Consider the following 27613-nt stretch of genomic DNA (forward strand, 5'->3'; position numbering starts at 1 on the left):
AATTCTCAAATTTGTTTTGAATACTCCAAATGGGAAGCTTACATCTTTTCTGTTGATTGAATTCACCAAACTTAGAAAGCTTAATGACTTTGGTTGACAAGTATAAATTAGCAGCTCCTTAGCTGTTTCATGGAGTCTCAGAATGGAAAAGACTGCTATAAAGTACTTTGCACGGAGATCAAACAGTTGAGCAAACTGCAACATTAAAATAATACTCAGCAAAAGGAACAAAACAAGGAAGATCTAGACATTTTAAAGTAATAGGTAAAATAGCTAGGACCCATACATATTACTTTTTATTGGTGTAAAACAGAGCAATGCTATTCTGTCATTCCTTTTAGAACTTAGCAAAAGCAGTGAATTGAATCCCTGTCAATAACACATCAGCAAGTGCTGAGACAGCAGCATCTGTAAGGCTAATGGTGTTGCACCTAATTTAAAAATGACAGCAGCTCACAGAAAATTGAGACTGCTACTAATAGGACATAGTGAGTCAGTTCCAGAAGTTCTTCCTCAGTCCTCCCTTGAAAGCAAGATTATACCACCAAAGATCTTTTTTTTTTTTTTTCCTTCTTTTCTCGAGGGTGAGTTTAAAGAAAAAAAGGGCTGTTGGGAGAGAAAAACAACCTTGGATTATACACATGCAAGTCATCCAACTTTGCTGTCTTTGTTTAACAGGGTTCTTCCTTCCTGCTATTATTAGTAAATCTTATGGTTTACTTCTCCTAGTATTGAGCTGGCAGATGATGTACAAAATAAGAAGGATTTCTTGCTTATTAGATTCTGTCTCCCATAAAACCCGAGTACCTACACTCTGGCATGGAAAAATCCCTTCCTGTGGAAGGCTCTTCATCCCATTTTTCATGCATTGTTGCTGATATGTTTAACTTTTTTGTTTCACGACTCAGCAATGAAACAGCTATTGTTCCTAAACTGCTGAGCAAGTCCGACTGTGGGAACGAGAGACGTGCGACAATTCTCAATGGTCTCGCTAGTGGCTGCAGAGTGAGATGTCAGGGCATGGGGTGGAGAGGGTGGGGGCATGGGGAAACCTAATTCCGCAGAGAAGATGGAGTTAATGGGACAACTAACACTTTGGTGCAGTTATGAAGATGGCATGTTCTGCTTCAGTGCATTTTTACTTTCTATTCCAGACTTTTATTCCTTAGGATAATATCTGCTGTTTAAGCATTTAATCAGATATATAGTACATGACTCACAAGGCCAAGCCTGTTCTTAAAAGCTTACTGTCTAAACCAAGAGACCTGTAAAACCTCTAACATAAATTTTATTGTATGAAACATCAATATCTCACTTCTGTTTTTCCCTTTTGTGAAATCCTCTTCTAAAAAGCTTCTGACAATCCCACCAGAAAGCAAGTCATTAGAATTCACATACCATTTAAAAGTACCACTAACTCAAACATCTTCGGAGAGTACCCTGCTTTTCCCAGTTCTGCAGTCTTCTGTACTAAAAAGCTATAAATTGGATCTTTACCAGGATTACATTTGCAAAATACATTTAAATGACAATGCATATGCCTCAGGGGCATAAATATTTGACTTTAGAATAATATATACAGAAAGTCTTTGTGAGCAACAGCAGAAGAGATTAAAAAGATCAGAGGTCCATATACATATCAGGAATGTACATGACAATTTTTTTTTTCCAAATAAGAAAATTAAAACGCTCCCAATGAACTGTCATTAAGAATGGTAAAAATTGATGCACGTTTACCAACACTTGTTAAATACTTATTAGAATATCAGTTCTTCAAATATGTGGGCTCAGAATGCAGCAGCTTTTTTCTCCAGTCCCATGAACTAAGCAGTTAAATGCTATCAGAAATCACCTGTGCCCTCTGATGAGAAGGCATTTCAAAGCCATGAAGCACTGCTTGTGACTGTGCAGATAACTGCTGACTGATGCAAGAAAACAAATCTCAGTAACCACATACATACACATATTGCTCCCAAATATGACTAATTTGATCTTATGAGTAAAGCTATGCGTACACTTACATTTGCACTGCTGGCAGGAGCCCAGCTGCAGGAGCCCGTGGCAGGCTCAGTCCTTACTCTTCAGTGCAGGAGAGCCGAATGCTGAAGCGGGCAGTCACGTTAGGCACCTGAAGTTAAAAGATTCATGTATGAATCAGTGGGGAAAAACGCTACACGAGAGGTTCGCTCACAAAAGACCTGGAATGACAAATACACCTTCTGTGTCTACTTGTGTAGAGAGAAAAACTAACACTATTTCACTCAAAGTCTGTTTACGACCTAATTCTGAAGGTAGCTATTGTAACGTGGAGGGCTTGCTTCCATAATTGTCTGCAACAATCACTGTCCAAGCTCATCTCCAATACAGAGCTACCTACCAATTAGCCAGCAAGTAGACAGCAGGGCAAAAGGGTAAAAGAAAAGAACCCAATGTTTTCAGGGATATGTTCTTTGCATACTAACACCAGCTGCACTGCTTATTAGTTGAAACATGGGGAAGCAACTGGAAAACATTCAGTTTTCAGAGTAACAGTTATCACAGACCAAGTGAACCTACATAAAAGCTACTGACAATAAAAATGCTCAGAACTTAGTCTGTGTGGATGAGTTTACCTTACAGAAGCATTTGATCTAACAACACAAGAGAAATACTAAACATTCATTAGCAGTGGAAATGGTCTAATCCAGTACAGAGTCAATTTATACCCAGAATGAAATGGTTACATAGAGCAGTCTGGGTCCGAGAGATAATCTGTTGCTGCGAAGCCTGAAACAATGAGACTATTTAGTTTAATGAGGTTACTTGATCACAGTTCTGAATTACCTACAAAGAAAAATGATTTAAATGTAGCCCATGATGTATGAGATACAAAAGACAATGTCATGTAGCAGACCTTCAATGAAAAGTGCATATATTTAAAAATAAAGCTAATTAAATGTTGGCAAAGCCTCTCAAGAATGGGATGAACTGCTTGAAATCTTAAAAGTAAGATTGGATGCATTCCTGAAAAAATTCTAAAACAAGTTCAGTATTATTATTCTCAGGTTCACAGTACACCATCAGCCTAGATTAGCACAAAAATCCCATGGATCTTATAGCTGTTCTAATACTGAAGGAGGACAATGTACAAACTATCAGTTTTGAGCTAAGATTTAAAATACAGGTCACAGGTTGCTGGATTTACATCCAGACTGATCCTGTCATTTGAAACACAAGGCAACATTGGGTCAAAAATACCTTCTTTTGAAAAACTCCTAGCATTTCAGAGAAGAACAGGCCAATCACATTCAATTCGGATGAGATGGCTGTTCTATATTGGGAATTGTGACAATGCTATTCCAGCAGATGAATTATGAGTTACGTGCCTGGAGACCTGTATACTGAAGGCTTCTCATAGCCATGACCTTTGCAGGAGTATGGAGCAGGGGTAAGGAGGGGAAAAGGAAGAGGAACAGGTCGACTCTAGGGAACAGATATTATTATCCTCAGAACCAGCAGAAACCTTAACAGAAGTAAAAGAAAAAGACTGTGACTATTATGTGCATCTCACCCACAGTACTTTGGTACTTGTTACAACTAGCTCAAGACAACACTGAAGTCTGCAATATACATAAATCACACTTCTGTTTTGCTTTCTCTCTCTCTGTCCCCCACCTAGGATTAAACATTAAAAGCTTATCTCCTTAGTTTTAGCTCCAGAGTAGCTGTAAAACCTCAGAGGTCAAATCTCTCTTTTGCTGCAAGTGCTGAACTTGATCCAAAACATGAAAGACTGTGAAAATTAGTTGTAGCTGGAATACATATAACTTACATTCACCTTTGTGCTTCAGAGTCTGCAGGAGCCCAACCTGTAATACTGACCACTATAATTTTCTGCTGAAGTTCATTTGATTTAAACAGCATTTTTGCCCTGCAGTATTATTAAGACCAATTATTTGAGAGAGAGATTTTGTAGCTCTGTCCTCACTGATTTTATAGTTAACTGAGGCCATGAGATCACCCAGTTCAAGAAGGGCAAATACATGGACAGCCATACAAACAGGGTTACATCGTGTGATGAGCAGCAGAGCTGTCTTGGCACAAGATCTGGGTGATGGCCTCAGCCCTGATCTGAAACGAATGAGGGCTGCCAAGCTAAGGCAAATATCACCAGACAGCCCCAAAAGACAGCTGCTTGTCCCGCGCAGAGCAGAACTAAGCTTCTTCTTCCACTTGCCCAAACCTGCCTGTCCTCTCAGCTCTCCAAGACATGTGGGATGTGCAGTGGGCTTCTCAAATGTGCACTTAATTTGAAATACAGCTTGTGAAGCAGCTATCAGCATCACAGATGTGCAAACCACCCTGGTGGACAGCATGACAGATCACACCCGGCCTCACTGCTGCAGGCTGGCTTGCCTTCGCATTGCTTGGGCCCAACATGTCCGCGTCTGGACAAGGCCTCCTCACCGCAACCGGCCCAGGCCAGCCTCTGGCTCCAATCCATCTTTCTGCGTGCTGCTCAGTTCAAAGCTCTCGAAATAAAGATGAAGTAGTTTCCAAAGCTTTAGGCTGAAGTGTGCTGCATGCCCAAGGGTGCAAGTGAGGGGTATTTGAGGGCATAAAACCAGCTGGGAAAGAGCTGGCTTGCTCTGCTCACTGTGCTAGCCAAGCTTGCCACAGGTCATACCTACACCATCCAGAATAAATGTTTAACCATGCTACTCAGTCAAATGAGCCTGCACTTCCTCTTGGAGGGAAGCAATTGATTTATTCATGGAGCAAAACTAGCTTAGATGGATGGCTGAGGCCCAGAAGTACAACACAGAGCGTGTCTGAGCCAGATCAACAATGCGAACCACCTTCGACCACCTCTATAAATTGCATTTTTATTACACCTTTAAGCGATTTGTGTAATAATGACAAAATTATGCAAGCATAAGAAACTTTACAGCATAATTTTCAGATGGTGTTCATCATCTATGGAAATAGTACAAATACATTGCTTTATATAAATTTCATGATTATGTGCTACAAAATACCAGGCCACCTAGATACAAAGCTATCACCTGTGCAGCTACAGGTATACAGCAAGCACAGACATATACCTCTATTTTAAGAATATAGGTACATATGTACAAACGAAAGTGGTTTTGACTGTAAAGGTGTTCAAAATGCAGTAAGTTATACTGGCAAACAACACTGGTGTAAGGTTGCTCATCAATATAGAAACTTCAAAACAACCACAACCTAACTAAAAACCCACACTAATTCTCTAATCAATGCCACAACATCAGTGAAACTTTTTGGCTGGCCTGTAAGATGCCAAAGCAAAAAAGCCACCCAAGAAGCTTCTTCAGCTACTTAAGACTTCAGTTGGCCAAGGCTGGCTGAAATGCTGCACTCTTTGGTTTTGCAGAAAGCAGCCCCTCAATCCCAGGGATTACAGCCCCTCAATCCCAGGGATTACAGGAGAGAAAGGAGACTCTGCTCCCCAACACGGGTAGCGAAGAGATGGGGGAGCCATCCTGGCCTAACGTGCTCCCCACACACCAAGCTGGCAACACAGCTGTTGGCTGTGCTGTGGGCCTGGTTTTTGGCATGGTAGGAAGCGAGGCAGAAGGAGCAGGGAATTGCTACAGTGCCGTCCTTGTTTCCATGACACGTGCTTTTATAACTTGTGCTCCCTGAGGTAAAAGGCATAATTTGGACTCGGCAGCTGACAACTCAGCAGTTCTCTGCCTGTGGGATAAGGGAAGGCTGCTTGTGTTGTAGCAACGCTCTTTGACTTCACTCCAGTGCCAGCCCCAGACGGTGCATGGAAAGCAGGGGAGACATATGCCCTTCAAAACCTTACACCCTGACCAACATTCATACCGATGGGTTGGGAGCTATTTTTAGCCAAAGCACTTTCTCCCTGCAGTGAAACCCGCTACTAGGAGTGACTCGAGAGGGAGCAGCAGGGACGGCAGACGGCAGCCAAGTGGCAAAAGCCCTTGCTAAGAGCTTCTGGTTCTTGCAGGAAGGGCAAGGACCGTGCGGACACACAACTGGAGGGCTCTCACGGTCTATAAATCTAGGCATTACACATTTTCCAGGGGACAGGAGGACAACAATGATCAGCAAAAAAGCCGCTATAGAGAACAGTCCCTGGGTATCTTTACTGTCAGTTTGGTACTGCTAGATATCATTAATTCTAATTAATATCTGTTGGCTTCCAAGTCAGAAAGCAAAGCAGACAAGCAACAGGGGAAGCTTAGCGTCTGCAGGTCGTCTGTATCCCAGCTGTCCCTCCACACTACAAAGAGGGGTAAGAAAGTAGCTCTGGCCGTCTAGGAATTTATATGGCCTCCATCACTGCCACAGTAATGACTCTGGAAGATATCCACAAGATTTTGGAAGAGATCCCTGGAGACATTTAAGCACCTATAAAACCAGAACTTTTGATGCTTAAACTAAAACAAACGTGTTCCAAAATCCCATTTAGCTGCAGCTAAGTATTAGTGGCAAAAAATAAAAATAAAAAAAAAAATAAAAAGAGAGCGAGAGAGAGGGAGAGACGTGATGGCTAATTTTGTAAGCACCAGGATGCAGAGCTGCAGATGGTCTCCAGTTTGATAGGTCCACAACACCTGCCTAACACATAACACTCAACATTCAGAAAGCAATTATTCCCTCACCTGTGCCTGCCAGCAAAATGTGCACAGAAGGTGTCACACATAGCCCCAGTATGGGGCTCCTCAAACAAAAGCAGAAGCCATCACTTTTGCTTAAAGATGTGGTCAGAAAAAGAAAGCAGCAGTGATGCTGCCCTTGTCAAGGCAGCCCAGTGACTGCAGCCCATGCTGGGGTGTGGGAAATGTCTGTGACTATGCTGAAGATGAGCAGACGAGTCAGGATGGAGACTTCTACAGCCTTTCTGCAGATGGCATTTCTCTTGATGGCTCTGAGCATCTACTGACTCAGAGCAGGACTACGTGCCCTTGTGAGAGGGACTGGGGACCACGGGCTCCAGGCCCTGGTCCCAAGGATTATTTATAGTTTTTACAATAAGCTGTTTATGGAATGAAGTATATCAACCGGCCTTGGGGCACAGAGTACAATCACCTCTCAAGCTGTATCTAGAGGAAAGTAGTTTATTTTTCTTATTTTTAGACAGAAATTAGATGCCCAACAGCCAAAATGGATTCATAACTAAATCTCAGAGAAAAAGACACACTGAAACAAAACAGACAAAAAAAAAAACAAAAAAAACCATTCCAATTCATTCTAGCTAACTTCGTTAACAGTAGTAAAACTGACTTCTGTACCTGTTCTCCATATCTCTGTGCATGTGGATCAACATCTAAGCCAGAGCAAGACCAAGTATCCGGTCTGAGTTCTCAACCCTTTCACCTAATTAAGTATCTTTAAACCTCCCTCATCAAACCTTCCCCTGCAGTGCTAAATAACATCCCTCCACTTGAGTCATCTCTGTATTTCAACATCGACCTCAGTACAAGATCTCAGTATTTCTATTATAACCATGCCCTAGATCAATTTGTATTATTGAAAATGGAACAAAACCAATTCCAAGAAATTCCTGATTTCTTTTTTCTGTTTTCCCTTCCATTATCCAACAGCTGCCATTCAACAGCTCTAATAAGCTCATTACAAGATAATACAAACCGTCATTTAAAAATGTACAAGATCATTTTTGTTTTCATCTAGAAAACGTATCAACACTCGATGGGTTACACAACAGGAATTGCTGAATTTAGCATCCTCTGCATTCCTTTGAGCACTAGGACACAGCATAACAGGAAAAGAACCCCATTTACCTGATCACATCATCTATAGAGTCATCTGCAGAAAAACATAATCCATCCGCATCAGCCTTGTGATGTGCTGCACTCTGCAAGAGAGTCAGCATTTATAAAAATCTCGATTGCCAGACACTTTCTTCTTGAGGTACCATTTCATCTTTCAGGCAGAATTCTTACTAACACACACCTAGCCTTGTGTTTAAATACATCTTCTCACATGGCACAAAACCGGCTGCCAGACACTCACTGGATGAAACAACACGTGCTCTAACAGAGCTGCTCCAGGCTGATTGCAGTGTCTGCTTTAGCATTACTTATGGAGATTTATACATTCAGGTGATTTTTTGGATGTTTACTAAAGCTCTTAGAGTAAGTCTGTGCAGCACGTGATGTTGACACAGAGGTGACCTTATAGCAACAGACGGTAACTCATTAGGTGCTTGAAAAATAAAGCCTTATGACTTCTGTGCTGAGGTAGCAGTAGCAGCTTTACCACCTGTGAAAATAAGTTTCTCTTTCTTGGACAGCATCTCCACCCATACGGCTGTTCCTGCATATTCCACAGACTTTGGCAAGTCTACGCGAATGCCCTCACTTAAAGGTTATGTCTCGCCCTTTCCTCAGCTCACCTGTAAAGGGATTTTGCACAATCTAACTCCTCGATAGGGCTTGCCACTAGTTGCTCTAAGTGACTGAAATGGTATGTTTGGATAGTGCACAATGGGAACTCTTATCATTTAATAACACTGATAAAAGTTTGAATAGGTGAAACAGTGATAAGATGAAAGGATGTGAAGGATGTGTATACTAAATAAACAGAAAGCAAAACCAAACAAAATCTGGTCACCTATTGACTATCTGAAAGCTATATTCTAAACCAGCTCCAAGTCGGTGATTTTTAAGCCTTTGATTTGTGGACATCTACAACATTCTCCAGTTTAGATACAGATCCCAGCAGACTCACAGTCTCTTGACACTGGACTTTCCTAGTAGCCTGAGAAGATGTCTCAGAAGAAACCTGCAGATGCCTACTCAACTAATGACAGGCATCTGATGCTCAGCAACAGCAACTAGCTGCAGATACGGCACCGTTCACTCTGTGGATCCACTCCCTCCATTTGCTGCTGCCTTTCCCACATCCTAACCCTTCACCTCACCAAACGTTATTTTTATTTTGATCTTGATTCACATCAAGGGCCCAATTCTGGAGACTTTTATGTGCTTGCTTACCTTTACTACCAAAAGCGTACAGAAATCAATGCTCATCTTTGTCACCAAAACCATAGAGCACACAGTGGTTGAGAAGTTAAGGACAAGCACGGGCTTTCTGCAGACTGACCAGTTCATACATTTTTCCTTACAGGATGTGCAAAGCTTTATTTATAAAGCACATGTGCACCGATGGAACAACTTTAAACAACATACTGTCTCAGCTGGCATTGCCACATGATGATTTGAAAGGGAACGTGGGGTGGCATGGACCTTAATCTTCCTCACAGCTACTGAACCTGCTAAGTCTGATTAACGGTCTGGGTTCGTGCTACATGTTAAGGGTTTAATAAGAATTTAAAGAATTCTTTTACAGTAAGGAAAAAAGGCAGAACAGACTCCCAGGTGAGATGTCACAGACAAGTCACATTGACTTAAGTAACAACCTGCCCTCAAACACAACAGAAAGCCACCCAGTACCTGTGATTCCATGACAGAATTTGACAGGACACAGACAACTTGGTTGTGGAAAATGAATATATGATGGCTTTTGCAACAGAGATTTTAAGTGTGAAAGTCTGTAGAAGAGAATTCAAACAATAATTCCTACATGATAGCCACAGCCAGGATCTCCCTGGCACTAGGTGATTACAATATTTATCTGGAGCTCGACTCCCATTTATAGCGAAGTCCCCAGGCATCCATCACAGATTATGACTGAAAAACAGAAAAACCACCTACATCACCAGTTCCTGCCGAAGCAACCCCACAGCATGCCAACACAATACGCCCAGCTCAAATTTACTTACACACCGAACCTCAACAGGAGAACAACTCCCTCTCCAGAACCACCTTGGAGGCTTAGAGAGATCTTTTTAAAACCCCAGCCTCTAAACCCGTCACAAGTTCAACCCCTTAAAATAGACACGGCAAGCTGCCACCGTGCCCTGGCGCAGCCGGCGTGCGGCGAGGCGCGCAGCACAGCCGGATGCTCTCCAGCCACAGGGAGGGCTCCAGATTCCCCTCCCAAGGTCCCTATTATATATATATATATATATATTCACGTGTATGTGTATATATATATGTGTATATATATATCTACATGTATATATATGTGTGTGTGTGTATATATCTGTGTATATATATATACATGTGAGTATATATATATATGAGTATATATCTGTGTATATATATGTGTGTATATATATATCTGTGTATATATATACATGTGAGTATATATGTGTATATATATTTGTATATATATATACATTTGAGTATATATGTGTATATATATTTGTATATATGTGTGTGTATATGTGAGTATATATATGTGTGTGTATATATATGTGTATACATATGTGAGTGTATACATGTGTGAGTGTATATATATAGTGTGTGTATATATACGTGTGTATATATGTGTGTGTATGTATGTATGTGTGTGTGTGTATATATATGTGTATATATATATGTGTGCGTATATATATATCTATCTATATTCGGAGGGTGTTAGTTCCAAAGCCAACCAAATAAATGAGCCCTCACGCCGAGGAGAGGCACGCACACTTACCACGGCTCCGTCCTCGCTCCGACCAACCTGCCGCACAGCCGCTTTTTAAGCTCCGGGCAGCGGCGGAGCGGAGCCGCCGCTTTCGCCGCCGTCCCCCCGGGGGAGGCAGCGCCCGACCCCCGCCGCGCCCCCACCTGTCCCCGGTCCGTGCCGAGCCCCCGGGGCTGCCGTGCCCCCTTCGCCCGCTCACCCGCCGCCGCCTCGCCCTGCCCTGCCCGGCCGCCGCCTCATGCCGCGGGGCTGCCCGGCGGCGCGCTCCCGGGCGGCCCAGCTCCGGCGGGCAGCAGTGCGCAGCGCCGACAGGAAGGAGGGAGGGAGGGAAGCGGGGAGGGAGAGAGGGAGGGAGCGATGGAGGCAGGCGGCGGGCAGAGGGAGGAGAGGGCCTGGCGGGCTGCCCGCGGGAGGAGCCTCGGCCGCGCACCGCCCGGCGCCGCGGCTGCCCGGGATGGCGGCGGCACCCCCCGGGCCTGCCCCCCGGGGACGGCGCCCCCCGGGCTCAGCGCGCCGCCGCCGCCGCGGGGCTGAGGGGCGGCCGCGGGCCCTGAGGCGAGCTCAGCGCCGCGTCCTGGTCGCTGCGCCGCCGCTGGGGATGCTTGGGAGGCCGGTGGTTTCCGCCGGGTCCCCGGCGGGCTGTTGGGAGCGGGCTGCGGGGGCTGGTGGAGTCACGGGTCTGGCCTGATCGTCCCCGGTCCCCGCCGGGACGAGGCCAAACGCCCGGCTAAGGAAAGGGCTCTGGATGTCCCCGGCACCGCCAGCCCTCCGGGGCACGAAGCGCTGGGCCCAGGGCACGGAGTGCGGGAGGCGTTCGACTCATTTTATCTTGTATTTGCCTCTAGTCTTTGAGGTCTGGGGCTCGACCTCCAACATTTCTTTGAAGCCACAACAGTTACGTGCCAGCCTCTCTTTTAAATTAAACTTGAAATCCTCACAATCCCACAGTCTCAAGAGTCAGGCAATTAAAAAAATATATACCACGAGGCCCATAAAATCAGAAGAGTTGGCAGGCCTGTGGCTCCTCTTTTGTTCCCCAGTAAACCACAGCAAGACCAGGAGAAAAAGTAACTGTTCAGTTTTCCCTGCATTTTTCTGCCTACATTTTCCTACGGAGGTTTTCCAAGTTGTCGTAGATTGTTTTTCTCAGAATGTAGGTAATAAAGAACTGTGTATGCTTGCACAGAGGTCCTGGACCAGGCTTGTATCTTGTCTTGACTATGTAGATGGATTTCAGGTCCTCAAAGCCACAGCCTCCTGCCATCCTCCACGTTCCCTGCTCAGGCTAAGTGAATATAGGCTGTTTCGTAGAGTTGAAATCTTGCAACCTTGCCTTCACTTTCCAGTGTTTTCACTTGTGCAAAGACAATTGAAGCTTCAGTAGACCAGAGCAAGAGAAGCATGAACCTTGTGGTTAGGTCTCTTCTGCCTCAAGAGCATGCTTGACTTCGGGCCTTGTATCCTGAGGCAGTTGTCTATCCGTTGACCTGCGTCACCTTCTTAAGAGGAAGCATTGAGTCTCCTTATACACATACTGTTCTTGAGAAAGAAGGGTTGGAGAGAAGCCCTGGGCTGTGCATTCCAAGCAGAAGATGATGTTTCCTCCTGACATAGCCTGAAACATGTAAAACTCCAAGGACAGAGAGACTTTTGGAGAGTTCTCTCCTTAGTGGTCTTCTAACCAGTAGGTTTAAGCAGTTACCTTCTAGCATGTCAGTCAGGTCTTCACAGTCCCAAATGTCTCCCCACTGGAAAGGCCTGCTGGATGCCTAATTCTGTGGTCTGAACTTTGCTGTGCAGTTCAGGCACCAAGAGATTTGATATGTCAGCTGCCTAAGACCATTTCTGCATTTAATTCCTTGTTCCTGTTCTAACCCTGAAGTCCTCCTGGCCTCTTTCCACGTTACAGCAGCCAGGGCTGGGAATGTCCTTAGCACCAGAAGGCCTGGGGAGAAGAAGGTGGCCATTTCACTGCTCTGACACATCCGAGGGAGGAGTGCCTCTGCCTTTCTGCCGTTTCAGATCTCAGGAACTGAAGCCTGGTGTCTTCCCAAAGTCTGCATCCAAGGCTGGGAAGGACACAGCTCGTGCCTGTGCTGTGGAGACTGCTCCAAAAATGCAGGTTTCCATCGATGAAAGGGACACAAGGACTCTCTTTTGAAGGCACTGAAAATGTCAAATGAAATTGTACCACCTTTCTTTTCTGCAGCTCATGTTACTTTCCCCTTAGTAATGGCTCACAGGCGTTTCACTTGGCAGGAAGCCCTGCTGATCAAGGAATGTGTACTAGAAGTAATTGCAGAAGATCTGGCCCATTTTGTGTAAGACAAAATCAAACGGTATTCATTTTTACTATTTTCTCTTACTGATTAGCAAGGCAGCTTCCCTGTAATTTACAGGCATTCTGTACAGGAACTGGGTAAAGAGGTGTTCAGTTTTTTAGAGCAGGAAAATGTGACTGTGAAATGAGAAGGAGCTGCCAGGAGAAATCAGAGGCAGGGGTAGTTCCTGAAGTTATTTTAAGGCTTTGGTATTGTATTTAATGACTCAATGTTTAATGACGCAATTAGAAGTTAAGAAACTTTTTTGACCTGATGCTATATAAGACAAGACTGTATAGTAAAAGTTTCAAGGTGATAAAGCTGCGGATGGTTAGGTTTCAGTTATCTGATTGTTATACAGTGAAATATGCTAGCTTAAATATAAATGTCCCATAGACTAATAGCTGGTCTAATTGTCCTTTCCCTATGACTTCTGATCCTCAGAAAATATGCCATCTATGCATCCTGTCTCATCATGCAACTCTCCCTGTAAAATATCACAGCTGCTATATTTTACAACAAAACTTATCTGCATGTACTACATATACGCAGTCCATTTATTTTGTTTCCTGCCTTATCTCTGGTTTCCAGAAAATTGAAGGACAGATGCTGGAACACATGCTTTGTCTTTATAGACTTAGTGCTGCATTTTGTCATTGATTTTAACAGCAGCAGGGCTGTGCCTTTCAACATTAATATTTGGGCAGTGAGAGAGGAAGATTTAAGTCTCTCTGGACAGGAGGCTAGTTTTAGTTATCTTAGTTTATCTCAGTGCCTAGTATTACTTATAGAACAACTTATCTGCTCTCTAGGTCAGAAAAAAAAAACACAATTCTTGGGGCAGTGTAAATTCCAAATGAAAGTGAGAAGCCCAGCTAGGACATTTTCATTAATGAGAGTTTCCTGGAGCCATTTAGTCTTGCTGTTAAGGGTGTGTTGGTTATTTATGGCAGAGGAAAGGAACGGATGTGTTGATGTTCTGGAACTTTTCCTTTGTGCATTGTTTCCCATTTCACAGTTGTATTTGGCACCCACTTTCCTCCAGCCAATAAAGAATATTAAAGAACTTCCTTTGCTGAGAAGTTGTGTGCATGTTTGACAAACCATGCAGTTTAACCAGAAGTGTGCAATGTGGTACTCCTACCTGCATTTACAAAGTGATTTTACACCAGTGATTGTAAATACATAGTATTGTTCGGAGAGATCTGCCAATGGTTCTGTTTATGGACTATCTATTCCTGTTTTCTTTTAAAAATGGTTATATAATACAACCAGCAAAGCAGATTTGGGTCTGACTGAATGTATTCAGGAAAGCCAATAACAAAACTCACGCTGGCTGTGATAGGATGAGGAGTAGCCTCTGTTCATGCCAAGAATAACCTCGAGTACACTGGATAGTGCAATATGTTTTGGTGTGCTCACAAAGCAACAGCTCTTTCCTATGAGGTCTCAGTGGAAGCATCCCTGTGTTGTCAGGCTGGATCAGAGCTATTATTGGAAATGAGTGTTCTGACCCAGGAGAAATAAACTCTTCGTAATTAATATTTTTCAAATACAGGGAATTTTCTTCATCATTAGGGACCTATGCCTGCAAACCCCAGTGACATGATGGCAATATGTTGTTTAAGGGCTTCAAAAAATTCCCTGGTCTCCTCTGTCAGCAGGAAAACCATATAGTCTGCTGTGGTTTGTGCGTTTGCAGGGAGAAGCAATGAAAGACTTTGATCTGTTGACCTGCACTAGCTTAGGTAGTGCCATGAATTTTAAAAGAAATGGAAAGAAAAACATGACTTGCCCAAAACAATTAAACTGAAGGCACTTGCATTCCTTTCACTGGAAAAAAATCTACCTCAGATGCCTGAAAATACGCTGCATGGAATATATTGGATTCACTGCCAGTAATAAGACCCTTATGGTTAGCAGTGAAGATGAAGCTTCACCCACACAGAACAGAGATGCTAGCAGGTGGATCACTGCCACATGCTGCCAAGTGTCAAGATTTCTCTGGCCAAGAGGCCTGACCGGGTCGCTTGTGTGTGGACACAGAGGATGAGGGACACCAGCTCCTGAGTCCTCACTGGGTATGTTGGGTCTGTCTTGACTGGCAACAACAAATCCCTTTTTTGAGGAGATCTTTTATATTTTACCGATTCAAGCAGTTTTTATGCAGTGATTTTGCTGCAGATCCTTGCTTGCCATATCCTCCAGGAACCTTAGGAAAAGCTGCTGTCTATTGCTGTATTCCCTCATTTTGCCATCTTTATGGCCACTGTCTGTCTTCCTGTTGGGAAGATGTTATCTGGGTCCATGTTATCAGAGCATGGGTTTTTGTGCGACAAATTGCCTATGCTGTGGCCTTATCAGAGCAACAAACCTGAGCGTTTGGTCTCCTATTCTGTTCTTGATGTAAACAACGTGCTCTTCACCATTCGTGTTTTGACTGCTGTCTTTCAAGTCCATTCTCTCCATGCTTCTCTAATGTGTCTTCCGATACTTCCACGTGCAGGCATTTCCATTTGGACCTCATGCAGTTAAGTCTTGATACTTCGGTTACAAATATCCACAGTGGCTACAGTGAACTAATGACCGAGAAGTGACCTGCTGCTGAAGTTGCTCTGCTGCAACAACCTGCGTGCTGTGAACTGATTAGCAGTCATTTCCCGTCTAAACACTTGTGCTATCCTGCAGTTGATTATACTGGCAGTGTAAAGTTCAGCACATGCTTAATCATCATGTTGGATGAGCCCCGTTGCTGTGTCCCATACAGTAGCATGAGAGGTCAGTCTTCATGTCAGTGAAATAAGATACAGCATAGTTCTTGGAAGAAAATGAAGCTAAATATAAATCTCTGAAGAACAGGATAAACACCAGCAAATGGTAACAATCTTACTAACTGTGGAAGGGTTGGTGGAACCAGTCCTAGAACTAAGTCTGATTTATGGATATGAAATTGAAGAGGCTTACTTTGCACAGTAGTGGAAGGGCCTAATTACATCACGAAAAATAGGATTTATGAGAGTCACAGGCTAATTGAGATTTGTAATAGCCAGAGGAGCATGGAAATCTGCAAATAAAATATATTGAGAACATCTCAGACATACAAGTACTCTTAATATTGCAAGTCCCGCCAGTGTCTCCCCAATACCAGTGTATCATATTCAAACATACTGCCTTGCTCTGTGCAACTTTCAGCTATGCTCCCTTCTTAGTAATTATTGTTACTGTGGTGATGGCTCCTTTTCTGGTGCTGTGCCATTCCTGGCAGTCTTATTTTTCTGTTCACCAGTTTATCAGACAGGTATTGCCATACTTTTTCTTTTTCTATGAGCTCCCACAAAGAAATGTGTCCTATATTATAAAGCTTCATAAGTTGATGCTTGTGTGATGCTTCAGCTTTTCTGTTCTTCAGTACATGGCCTGAACATGTCTAATGAATGTTGGATGAATTTGAAGCAATAATTCAGCTGTTACGAACTTTGCATGCACTCAAGAGCTGACCTCTGCACAAACAGGAGCCATTCAACCAGAATTCCTGTAACTCAGTTGAGCAGCCAGTGTCAGTGATTCCTGAATAAGTGGCTAAAATCATCAAAATTCTCTGTTCACAAAGTTTCCAGGCAGCAACACCCTCACTCCCTACTGAACCACATCCAGGGGAAAAAAATGTCTTCTCCCATACTATCCTTGGACTGAGCTGTAAGCCCACTCACTGCTTGGAACCAAATTTCTGTGCATCAGCACAAAAGCAAGGAGACAAAGACAGATCAGCCAGGGAGGAGGTGGAGATACCTAGAGAATGCTTTGGAGGAGCATATAATACAGGTATAATGGCATGTATTTACCCAGGTCATTGCATTTGTCTTGTCAGTCTTTCCATGACATTTTTCAGAGGCCATACAGTGTGTTCAATCTTTAAAGCCCTGTGGGCTCCCTGTGTGGAAAGTGCAAGCTAAAGCACATTTAAGGATGGTAAGTCCTGTGATCCACATGCTTTTCTGCTAGAATTGCTGTTCAGCTATCCTCATGGCTCAATGCATTTATCTCATGTCCAAGAGGAAACCCAAGATCTCTACTGCTGGACATGGCTGCAGCATGCATAGCCCCCACATCAATGTATCAAACTCTCATATGGTCCCTCAGAGATGGATGCCAGGGTATGTTCTGCACCATGCCCCAGTACAGGCTAATATGTGAAACCTGTGGAGGGTAGCCAAACTGAAGAGTGGGACTGTGCACTTAGCTGTAACCACTGACTTCTACATGTGGAAGAAAAATTGGGTTAAAAGGTGTCTTTGGGACTTCTTGTGGGTTTCAGTACTACTTAGCAGAGTGCATCAGGGCTAGGGATATTATCATATTAAATAATGTACAAATAACCTACCTTAAGGATTAGCCTTGGCAAAATCCATTTATTAGAAGCAGCTTTGTCCTTTGTGGGCCTGACCTTACAAATATTATTGTTTGGTGTGTCTCAGTTGCTCTGTTTAACCACTGTTCTCTCGCAGGCTAATGAAAGGTCTGTATTGATGCATAAATAGAAATTCTAACTCTAGCAAAGAAGGTAATTCTGGCATATTTGAAAGGCAGCTTTAGAGATATCTTCATAAAGTTAAGTTGGTTGCTCACATTAGGTCAAGCATTCAGATAAATTCTGTATCCATTCCAGGAGTTTCCATCAAGGTAGAACTATTTTTGTGCTGAGCTGTGTGTTTATTTTTGTACAAAACCATCCCTAGGAATGACGTACAATCCTAACCTACTACCCACTTAATTACATATCTGCATACATCCTCGCATCCTCCCTTCTGGTGCAACATGCGTTTTTGCTTTCACTAGCTTGCAGATTGGCAGCAATCTCCATCTGCCTGTCTGCTTATCCCTAGTAAAGCCAAGAGGCTGCCCACCCAGGGAACGATTTGTTGTATCATCACGGCTGTAAGATTAAGCTTCTTCGGGCAGAAAACTATTTTCTGAAAAACACTTAGAACATGTGTGGGCAGCAACACAGACACCAGGAACATACTTACAAGCTGAAAATTGTACTTCTGAGCGTGCTCAGTCTTGTGCCCTGTCTTTGCCAAGTGGGATGTCTAGGCAGCTTCTTTCCCCCCTTGGGTCACCTGCGATGCAGAGAACAACCATCCCTGTGTCAGACACCCATTTGTTAACACTGAGCTAAAGCAGTGATTCACATCCACACAGCTGTGTTCAGTGCTCCCAGCTCTGAAGCACAGCTCACCGGTGAGGTAGTAGAGCATATTTTTGAGACAGCTACTGTGAGTGCAGGATGCACTGGCTGAGTTCATGCATGTAGCGGCCTAGATTAGGTTTTGGCAGGTACTTTTGCTGCCAGCAGTATGAGCTTGAGCATCCATTGTGTCACTTTTATGATTCTGTACTGCATTGTGTTAGTATAAATCTTTGTGCAATGCCACACAGTAAGATCAAGAAAAAAATTCCTTTTTTTTTTTTTTTTTTAATTAACCTTCCCTTAAGGTATTTTTTAACTGGATAGTTCCCCTGCTGTCAGTTACACTGAATACAAGCGTCAATCCACTGGAAGGCTGGTAGGAGGTCAGAATAAACAGGAATAAGCAGCCAAGAGCAAAGATTGAAGGGCTATGGAGCTGTCATAAATATCCAAGGGCAGCACTCTTGTCATGTGTCAAACCACAGTCCTGGGCTATAGGCTGTCCTCAAGCTCGAAGAGGTGATGATCCTTCAGGTATGTGTCTTAGTCACTAGACTGGAGTATTTCAGGCATGGCCAGGGACCCAAGCATACTCACAATATCCAGGATGGACTGAGCAGGACGCTAATGCAGGCAGGGAAAAGAGATCTTGCCTTTTGACCACTGTCTGAAGAAAGGCAGTGACAAATGAGGGAGCAGAACCATGTTCTAATTGCAAAGATCTTCTTGATTTTTTTCTTTGTGAGTCCACACCTCAGCACGTGAGAACGCTGCTCATCCTCCAAAAACCGCTGTAACTACGTCACTTGGATACACGCTAGAACATGGGAACTAACTGGCTGGAAAGGAGTACCTGGCTTACAGGAGAACCTACATCCAGAAAGACCTTATTAGGCTTTTAATTCCAACTTTGGAGGCACTTCAGTGGAGCCCCAGCAAATGTGCTTTGCTTTGGCATGCTGGCTTTGGCAAGCTGGTGATTGTAAGCTGGCTGTTGCAAGTGCTGAGTGTCTTCCCTTCAGCCTTTACTTCTTCCCTGTTTTATGCACAGTGTTTCTGTGGAGTGCAGCTGGGAGCAGAACAGCTAGACAATGCAGTACTCAGTGTTTTAATGTTCCTTTTACTTGAGTTAGACTGGTAGTTCTCCTTCATGAAAAGAAAAATTGAGAACTCAAAAAACAAAACAAAACAAAACAAAAAAAACCAAAGCTCACACACACTCTTTGCTGCACCTAAAATGTATAATTACAAACCCACACAGGCATCTAGTGAACATGTGAAAAAGCTCATAGCAAGCAACCTGCTAAGCATGAGGCATTTTTCCTAGGCAAAAGGAAATTACTGTTGTCTCATTTCTTTTCTTAGGTTTTCTTTCCTATGCAGCCCTGTAAGCTGAGGTTTTGTTGTCTTCCTTCTTTTGATATGCACAAACAGGCAGCAATTCCACAGTGCCTTATTCTGGACCCCTGGCCATATATACATACAGTCATCCTCCTTATGCCTATAATTAGCAAGACTGATGCCAAAGAAAGCTGTCTGAAAGTCTTGACCTTTAAGATGTAGAATATACACACTGTGTGAAATCACATCCAGATGGAGTGTCTCCTAGCTTTGGAGATGTCAATGTCAATTTTTTGTGTTACATCCTGTGCTACCCACGCACAATTCTCAGGCCTCCGTAAATGGCATTTTTAGCCTGAAATCCTCTCCTGGATTTAAACACCACAGAGTGGTCTCTCTCCATAGTCACACAGAAGAAACATCAGATGCCATCACATGTCAGTGAAAACATCACCTCCAACTCCAGAGGTGGTAAAAGGCTTGTTTGGGAAGCAGAGGAGCTGGAGTGCAATGGCCAAAGGTGCTCCAGATGTTTCCCGCGTCCACAGAGTGCTCTGACCACCTCATTAGGCTAGAGGGCACTGTCCACTCTACTTTTGAAGCGTGGCCATTCCTCAAATAACAAAAGTGAAGCTGTAAGGACAGAAAAGACTGAAGCAGAAATGAGGGTGATGGTGTCAACAGCAGTGCCTGGAGAGGAGGGGTGGGGAGGGGAAAGGCAAAATTCTCTCTGCCACTCCAGGGCACGGTTGTGCATTAGTTGTATGTTCAGGTGCTAAAGCCAAGTGTTCTTCACAACGAACAATTAGACTTCCTCTGTGAGTTGGGAAGAAACCTGTATTTACCCATGACACTCACACTGTGATTCAGCCTGTCCCTTATTACAGGCAACAACCTTGACCAACATTGTGCAATCTTACCACTTTCTTGGGCTTCAGAGGAAGGAACACAACTCTTTGGGGTTTTATTCCAGAAAGGCCTGATTCCTCCCACAGAGAAACCCACACAAGAGAGCTGTGTTGGAAAGACTTGTTGAAGTTTCCACTTCTTCTAAAGGTTAATGTAAGTTGTGTCAGTAACAGTTGTTTTTTTTTTTTCAGGGTACAAGTGGTAAAAATGTACTCCAAACCTTCCACATCAGGAGGAAGCAGGACCAACCCCCAAGGTGCATGATGCCCTCTTTTGATATATCTCTGCATGTAACACAGCCCCAGCAGGACCAATAGCTGCCACTGGCTTGTGCCAACCAAAGCTCAGTAGCCATCAGAAAATGTGACTCTCAGGAAGTAACAGCTGATTATACTGTGCTGAGTTAAGAGAACAGAACAGCAATGTCTTGCAGCAACACCAAAGTAGGCATCTCACAGATTTCTTGCCCACAGCTCTGTGAGTCTCCAGAGTCAGGAGACAAGCTTACACGCTCCACAGCAAGGCCCACAGGTGACAGTGGTTGCATAAATCACTGCTTTTTTTGAAGAAGTGGTTGCCAAAGAGGCTGACTTATTACTGCACATGGATGTGAAGTCTGTCCTGGTACTGCAGCTGGCTCTAGTTCTAGAAGGAGGGAGTGTACCAAAAGTCTTCAGGGAGAATGTGTACCAAATCACCAGTGGGGTGGGTTCCCACAGCTGGTAAGAGGAAGAACAAGAATAAGGTCAGTTTCCAAAGGGAGCTATTTGGCACAATCTCAGTCTGACCCAGAAACAAGCATTTTCTTGTAAGAAGAAAAAGGTTTGGGGACAGCAACACTTCAAGCACCAAGAAAAATGTCTTGCTACAGCTCTTCCCACTGTCTGAAAATGCTCTTCCCACTCTCCCTCTCTCTCCTTGGTACTTTTTTTTTTTCTGTTTTCCCTTCCCTATTCTCTCTCTCCTTCCTTTTATTATTCTGAAGCAGGTTAAAGGACTACTCCCACACTTTCTTATGGAGAGCTACCCTCTGTCACAGAAATCTCCAGAGAGCTGGCCCTCATTTCATACTGCAGCAGTCACTGACCAAAAGTGATGCTATTCCTACCTTTTGAGATAAACCACAAACTGCAGAACCAATCTACTAAATATTCTCCCAGAGATGCCTTAAATCTTTGCTGCTAATTGCAGCTCTGTACGAGAAATAACTTTCACAGGAAATCTCTGTGTTGGAAACAAATGGGAAGTATGGGACTCTCAAGATTAGAGAGTAAAGGTTATCTTTGTGTTTAGCTAGTCATTTTCTGCTCCCAGCAGTTTAGAAAGATAAAGCTATGTAACCACTAAGTTTTATTAAAGTGGATAAAACAGCTCCATCTTTATTATCTTAATGTTTAATATCAAACCTGCTTAGGCAAAGTGAGTATGAAAAACTTGTCTTTGATTTATGCAGGGACAGATCGAGTCTATGCAAATCTTTGCTATCAGTTTTAGTGAGGAAAGCATTGAACTCTCTACCATATGACCTCCGCCCTCACAAAACCGTTCCTGAAGAAGATGAATGGAGCAGAGGACATGACTTTAGTGACATTATCATTAGAAAGATTGATATTTTACCACTATGACTCATGCTTCCCCCATAATTTCATTCCTAAAAGCCAATTAATGTTGTTTAAAAGAGGTGTGTTAATGCTTGCTCTTGCAAACAAACCTAATTAACACAATTTCTGATTTTGCAATTTTACTTTTGAAATGAACGGAACACCAAACAATCTACATCCACAAAATTTTAACTTTCCAGTCTATGCATTTTGTGACCTTCCAGATCTCATATTTGTGCTTAATCATTTTAGCTGAATGAATCTACAGATTTTGAAACTTAAATAATCCGAAATTAGCTAGATAATGAAGAACCTATGATATTCCATGAGCAGAAGAGGATCTCCATTTACGAGTTACACTATCTTTGTATGACTTATTCATCACACAAAACCTGAGGTACTGGTGGCTTATGAAGAGCAAGAGAAGATGTGCAGATCCCAACCTAGAAAAGAGAAATGATATAGACCTGCTTTGGGCATTTACAGTCTCTCCCTCTCAAGTGCTTTTTTGGAGTGTGATCCTACTGACATTGAGTTTGCTGACAAGAGCTTGGAATCCCTACAAAGCACATCTTTTGGAGCTGACCTCACAGCTTGTAAAAAGACATGTGAAGATATAAAAGGCTGTGTTCTTTGTTTCCAGGTGAAATCACAGTTCTGCTTGGGGTATTCCAGTATTCTTATAATATTTACCCAGTTTCCCACCACTTTGGAACAATGGAACTAAAACCAAAAATTGTCCAGGGAAAGTGTGAGTCTACTGCTATCTGAAAATAAATAAATAAATAAATAAATAAATGCAATAAAAAAAAAAAATACACCATCAGAAACTGTTCTCAACTAAAATATGTTTTATTTTTGGTAGAAGGATTCTTCCAATATATATTTGTCAAGGTCTGTAGAGCTGAGAGACAAAAAAAAAATAAATAGTAAGAAAAAGTGGTGGGTAAATACCAGGTATTGCGGAAGTGCTAGCCCCAGCGATATGAGAAAAATGTTAGATGAAGGCTCTGCTGAAAGGAAAAGGGAATTACAAGTACTGAAAGAGATTCCAGCTCTTGGAGCCCAATATACCTAGGGAAACAAGTTTACTCTGTTCTTTGCAAGTAAACTAGACTGCATCACAAATGGTTTCAGCCTGACACTGCTTTCTTCCCTTGACGGAAATCATCTATAACGGCCTGCATTTTCTTAGTTGCCTAAATGAAAGGGGGAACAGGAGAGTCAATAAGGTTTGGAAGGCTCAAACAAGACTATCCAAAATGATAGGATACGTGCAGCATAGAAATATCCTATATCCCCTGTCCAAGGTACAAAGTATAACTGATGAATACTGTTGCTCAATGTGCAAAGTGATGTTTCACTTTTATGTGAAATAATTTCCACAGGTGATTTCTCTATTGGAAGCTGATGGAAAGCATGGGACTGTAGTGGTTAAGGGCACAAGGTGCAGGATTATTTTGAAGGCAATGGACAGGGCTTTGGAAACTCAATGGCTCCCCAGTTTTAGCATAAAATGTTGTGGTATTGTTACTAACCCAACAGTGTAAAGACAAGGAGCTGAATTTTAAAGGTGATGGGCACCCACCATTCTTATTTTTATCTGTTGGAAATGCAAGCACAACAAGCCAACAGCCCTGAGTTGAGATACTTGCTCCCTCTGAAATGAGGAAAGTTTGCACAAAGAAAACCAAGTGAGAAGAAACAGCTGGGAAAACAGGAGGTGCAAATACCTCCAAATGTCATTCTCACCAGCTTCTGGATACAACCATGTTCACACTCAGTTAAGGGAAGTATGTTTTTAAATAATTAAAAGAAAATAATTAAAAGAAAATAATTTAACTCCAAATTCTATTACAGAAACTGTGCAGACGTGAATGTGCCTCTGGAAATGTCAGTGCAGAATAAGGGCTAAAATCCTTTAAAAGAGTGAGATGAGGTGTTTTATTTAGTTAAAACTTTTTAACAAATATCATTATTCTTTATGTCTTTTTGTCAGTTTTTAACAGTTTTTATCATTGACTTCTTTTGAGAAGCGTAACTGGACCATCACAGACTTGGGCTTTCAGCAACCAGTAATTCCCATATGCTTTTCATTGGAGTCAAGAAAAGAATTACACTGGTGGTTTTCATAAATGAAGGGTCAGAATAAGGAAGTTTTGAATCATTTTAGACTTAATGACACAGACAGATGCCAGCTTGAATGTCTGAAAAGCCACATGTGGAGATAAGCAAAAGGTTCATCTGTGACCTTATAAAGATGCTCATACCATACATGAAGTTTATTAGCAAGATTGCTATGGTCAAAGTTTTTTTAAATGATGTTTATGCTGTTTCTTTTAAAAACAGACTGTTGTGTGGAGCGTATTTTGTAAAAATCAACTCACATAGAAATCGCTATGAGGACATGACCCTAAACTGTGAAGGGATGAATACCTTTTTCTAAGTCCAAAATCTTAAGTTGTTCAAAGTTCAGTTCTTTGAGAGATGATGCCTGTACCAGCAGATCTAACAGAAAGAGAACCTCCCAATGAATCCTGAGTATATTCTTAAGCTTCTGACTGGTTCCAGTAAAAAGTCCTTGTACAGAAAGTTCCAATTCACTTCTTGTTTACTTGGTTAGCTGCTGTAGAAGAGTCACATAGGATTTCCCTAACAAATCACATGTTCTCATATTGCAGCATCCTTGAGCCAAATGCATAGAAAACCTTGGGTAACCTTTTCTTCCTCAATATACACAGTAAGATATAATCTGTTTTCAACATTTTTGGCTCCCATATTACATAGATAGTAGCCAAATAATGACCTATGTCAGCATATTTTTTCCTGTAGTCTAAACAGCATCTGTGTCATTTTTTTGTCTGCCTTATCCTTAATAGACAGTACCCTTATAAGAAGGACTGCTATGCATGTAGTAACATTACACAAATGTAGATTTACAGTTCTGAATATTAATTTGCAGGAAATTACTTTGTGCCAGATGCTGTGAGCTATTTTCATATGCCTACTGAGATAAACAAACCTGAGGCCAGGAGACACTTTGAACCATTTTTTTGAAAGCCTGGTTTCCAATATCTGCTGTTTTCTTAGATGCTTCAAAGTCAGGCATTGCCTTGCCCTTGAGCATTTGGCTCTTATAACCAAGTCTCTGAGCTCCAAGTGGAGGGAATTGCCTTAGGTCAGTGTTCTCACTGCAAAAAGATGCCTAAAGATAGCCAATGGAAAACAAGAATGTCATAGATATGTCTGGATTCTGACTAAAATAAGGGGGAGATGATGAGAATGGCATTTAAATGTGTTAAATTGGATATTTGCCAAGAGAAGGGGAGATCTGAATTCTACCTCCTGCTCTAAGGACCGTTTATGCACTGCATCCAGTTACTGTCTCACATAAATAGCCCTTTAAGCAGGACCAGAACCCAGGTTTCCATTAGTCCATGAAAGTGCCTCAATTAATGCATTAAGGATTCAAGCTCTTTCTTTTTTTCCTGCTAGAGGAGACTTGAAGTCTTTCTTTACTTGTTTTTCACAGAAGGGGTGAAAAACCCACTATTGTCCTGTCACACACTCTGCTTACAGAATCACCTGCCTGGTGTATGCAGTTTCCCTGAGCAAAATGCATAGGACACTTTGGGGAACTATTTCTATTTCAATACACACAAGAGAAAGATGCAGTTATAAGTGCTCTTGAAAGATACACCTATGGCATTGACAATATACTGAGAAAGTTCTGAATATTCCCAGTAAAATGCTGAAACTAAATTCCAGTTCTTGCTTAGCTGTTGAGGAAATCGTATAAAAATTTTCCACTAATGAAGTAATAACTGTGAAAGATTTTCACACCCCTTGTGAAGAAAGGGGATAGTGCGCTTGCAGCTCAAGCAAATTGGTGAGAATTTCATCTGATGTGTTAGGGACACCAGATATTTTTATGACACTTTATTCATTTTCATTGCTATAATAATCCCAAACTTCTGTTCTTATGAAGCCATTTTAAGCAAAACCTTCTTAAAAGTAAATATTTTAATTAATTAATTAATTAATGTATTTACTTATTTATTTTAGGGGAGTAGTATGCTAGGTTTCTTGTTTTCTTAATTTTATGCAAAATAATGCAGAAAATATGTTGGGGGGTATGATAGCTTTCTCATCAGTGTGCTTCCACAGAAGGCAATGAATATCTTTGCATAGATATCACATTGGCACTGATAGAATACGTCTTTAAGAATAGCAGCAGTTCTCTTCAGGATTAAGTGTTACTACTAAAGGACTTATTCAAATCCCTTTCATGGAAAAGCTCCCTTTAAATTCAGTGAGCTTTGGATATGCTGCTTGCGTTTCCGTGCCAGAAATTTTTGTTTACTGACATGGATTCATTCATTTTAATAAGAATCTGCAAAGATGGTGTTATGTGTTCTCATTAGGTGAGAAAAGTGGCATAAACCGTAGTGATTTACTCAAGATAACAGTCTAGATAATATCTCACAGATGCACAATCTTTATTGTGATTACAGCACTGAAGGATTAATGCTTTCAGTATCTTTCTCATTTTTGCAAAGCACAGACTGTAAAAGCACAGCATTTTGTTTAAAGGTTGTGTTTAGTTCCTCTAAACCAACAGAAATTAAAGGTTTTGGAAACCATGTCAAGCTCACTGTATAGACTGTGCACAAATGTTGTGGTTGCTTTTGCCTATCCAGTGACTCACCCCTGGTTGTTTTGGTATTCTTAAAATATAGATTTAGCTTCAAATTCAAGTCAGCTTGTATGGTCTCATTTGCTGTACTCTGTCTTCAAATCTGGAAGATATTTGTAAAATAATTTCTGTTCTCTGTGCCACGGACTTCCCAGAAATCCCCAGTATAATTTTTATTTCTATTTTCAATTGTAGATAGAAGACAAACTACTAGTTAAAAATAATTCTGTTATACAATCACTTAGAGGAAAGAAAAACCCTATTCTAGATTTCCAAGTCCAGAGGTAATGCTTTCTTCAAGGTCCTATGAAAACACATCATCAACTGTGGTTAACAGCACCTGAGTGGACAAGGACAGCTTACATACACCTGCTTTAGATACATCAAGAAGAACCCTCAAGCACGAACATCCAAAACTTAAATGTGATCTTCAAGGGAAAACAAACAAAAACACAAAACAAACAAACAAACAAACAACAACAGCAAAAGAACAGCTGTTTGCCCTGATTTAGGAATGTGTCTTTGTTGCCTTTTTGTATTAGGAAAACTACAATTTCCAATGTACACTTCTATAATAACTCAAATTGTTACAAAGGTATTATTCAGCTCCAGGGACAATGTTTTAAATAAAGGAGCCTGGAGGAATTCACTACGGTGTACTTCAGGGCAGCAATATGTGCGTTTGCAAATACTTAGACAATAAGATAGAGTCTCCAGAAAATAAGTGGGAAAGATATTTCTTTCCTAATAGCAATTAAGTCTATCCTGAAATCCAAGCCTGTTTGATAATTCTGGGCAGATTAGCTCCTTGTGCAGCTTCTGCAGCTTGTTTCAAATGAACAATAAACTACTTTGTTTTTTCTTTTATTCTTAATAGTTCCAATATTGTGGCCAGAGCAGCAGTACACTGTGCATTATGAGCACCTAAAATCCATCTCACATTCACCTCAAACACACTTGTATCAGCAACAGCTGAACTTTCCCCACATCTTTTTGGACTCAA

At 42.0% G+C, this 27613-nt stretch overlaps 1 protein-coding gene across 3 annotated transcripts in view; it reads right to left on the reverse strand.

Annotated features, from left to right (window-relative positions):
* The window catches only part of LOC308185127 (leukemia inhibitory factor receptor-like), a 91181-nt gene that overhangs the window by 45683 nt on the left and 17885 nt on the right, over positions 1 to 27613 (reverse strand). Inside the window, exons 1-2 of one of the 3 annotated variants that reach the window (XM_080572870.1) lie at positions 10751 to 10925; positions 2022 to 2128 (exon numbers count right to left, since the gene is read on the reverse strand). The gene's annotated coding sequence lies outside the window, so the exon portion shown is untranslated. Of the gene's footprint in view, positions 1 to 2021; positions 2129 to 10560; positions 10726 to 10750; positions 10926 to 27613 lie in introns of those variants that run through there. The other 2 variants (XM_080572868.1, XM_080572869.1) reach the window with 2 other exon arrangements.

This window comes from Anser brachyrhynchus (assembly GCF_964034855.1).
Source record: "Anser brachyrhynchus genome assembly, chromosome: Z".
Taxonomy (NCBI): domain Eukaryota; kingdom Metazoa; phylum Chordata; class Aves; order Anseriformes; family Anatidae; genus Anser; species Anser brachyrhynchus.